Source organism: Penaeus monodon, chromosome 27 (assembly GCF_015228065.2).
Source record: "Penaeus monodon isolate SGIC_2016 chromosome 27, NSTDA_Pmon_1, whole genome shotgun sequence".
NCBI classification, from domain to species: Eukaryota; Metazoa; Arthropoda; class Malacostraca; order Decapoda; family Penaeidae; genus Penaeus; species Penaeus monodon.
Genome location: NC_051412.1, coordinates 472,191 through 474,271, shown reverse-complemented (window position 1 = coordinate 474,271; position 2,081 = coordinate 472,191). Strand labels below are relative to the sequence as shown.

Below are 2,081 nucleotides of genomic sequence, written 5' to 3'. Positions count from 1 at the left end.
TCCACAAAGGGCTTTCGCTATGTTTTAAACATCATTGATCACCACAGTCGCTTTTTACAGTTGATTCCCCTCAGGAATAAGACCTCAGCCACTGTAACAACTGCCTTTTTAGACCACTGGTCACTCTCTTTTGGCCCACCTCGATATCTACTCACAGATAATGGTCCAGAGTTCACTGCTGGACTGTTCAGAGAGGTTTGCCATAATTTGCAGGTCGACCATCACTTAACCATAGCTTATCATCCGCAGAGCAATGGTATGATAGAGCGAACCAATCGCGTGGTGAAGGATGCTTTGGCTATGCTTGCTGAGAAAGAACCCCGCCGTTGGCCCAAATATCTCTTCACTGTGCGTCTGGCCTCAACTCTTCCATCCATCGGTCTACGAATGAAAAGCCTCTTTTCTATTATTAGGCCGACACATGCACTTTCCATTAACAAACACTAACCTAATAGAGTTTGACCATGTTGAAGCCTCTGAATTTCAGGAGAGTATGAGAAAGGCAAGAGATTTGGCAACAGAAACAGCTAAGCGTGCACAGGAAACATGGGCCAGGCAGTATAACAAGGGGTCTAGAGTCACTTTCTCTCCAACTATAGGATCCCTAGTAATGAGACGAATTCCTCCATCTGTCAGGGATGGGCCCCCTTGGTTCCCGCTGGGTTGGGCCTTGCCGCATTGTTAGAAAACTAGGGCCAGTAGCTTCCTGCTAGAGGATATGATGCCGCCTAACACGCAACGCCGTGCTCACACAAATGATTTGAAACCATATGTCCTCCTTTAGAGCTTGACTTCGGACCTGACGATCCCGAGCCCGAAGACGAGCCTGTTGCCACAACATCCATATCTATGGGGAAGACTACTCCCTGAGAAGATTTGCTACTCGGTTCTGTTAGGGTCCATCAGACTGGGCGCCCGAGGTCGAAACTGACCACCCAGCTTTGGGGACGATGCTGTTAGATTCTCAGTCGTAGATGATATCTAGGATTGTTCTTTTATATTTGTTTTTCTTTCATTTTTAGTTCGTTAGACTTTAGTTTATTCGTTTTCTTACTTATTCTTATTTTAATACTTGTATTTTCCACTTAGTTCATTCCATTTTACCTAGTTCCATTGTTTTGCATGCAAAACTTTTACCTTGATCCATTTACCCTTGTCTGTTTTATTATATTTAATTTCGTGGTGTAATTTCCTGGTTTTACGTTTTACATTTTATGGTTCATGGTATTAAATTTCCTTGTAAGTGATAATATTGCTTTTAAATCAGTTTACTTGCATTTGAGTTGTGTATATTTTACCTATATTTTACCTCGGTTTAATGTTACTTTTTCCTCTATTTGCTTATCTTAGTTATTATTGATCTTGTTGTCAATTCCCTTTCGTTTTTTTTCTCTTGTTTAAAGCTCTTTTAGTATCTATTTACCAACTGTATTTTTTTCCTGTTTATTTTACGGTTTTACGATATATCATGTTTTTCATTTGAAATCAAAGATTTCTAATAATTCAAGAACTTCATACAGCTTTCACATACATTTAGTTTCACCACTGTTAGAGCAGCCAACTAATTGGGTCAAACTTTTCAGGAGGGCTCCCCATGATGCTTTGCCCGGGCGTCATGGTCGTGCTCACCGGCCGGGAGAGGAGCAGCTTCCCTCTGACGACACGATCCCAAGGACTACCCGGATGGATGATGCGGACTTGATCGTGTCTAGGGACGATACCCTCCTCGAAGGATTTGTCCCCTCTCAACGGCCGCCTTCGCACTTCTGGCCGGGGGAGGACTGTAAGCTGAGGAAACCCCTCTCCATGCAAGATTGCCGCATTTAAGCACAAGCGATATACATACTCAATTAGTTTGCTTTCTTAACGAGCTTACCTGCCTGCTTGCCTGGTCTGGACTGTTTCTTCCCATGTATAAATACCTAAATCCATGCCTTTTTTTTTACATCTGTTTTATTCTTCTAATTTCTACACTACCTTTTAAGTCTTTTACTTTTTTTTTAAATATCGGAGCCAGTTATTTTAATTGTATGCAAAATGAGACCAGTGGAATACCTGAATGCCTACACGGAACAAGTGGC

The 2,081-nt window shown here is 42.0% G+C and overlaps 1 pseudogene; it reads left to right on the top strand.

Annotated features, from left to right (window-relative positions):
- The first annotated feature begins 411 nt into the window (after positions 1-411).
- Positions 412-1,787, top strand: LOC119590532 (annotated as a pseudogene).
- Positions 1,788-2,081: the final 294 nt, after the last annotated feature.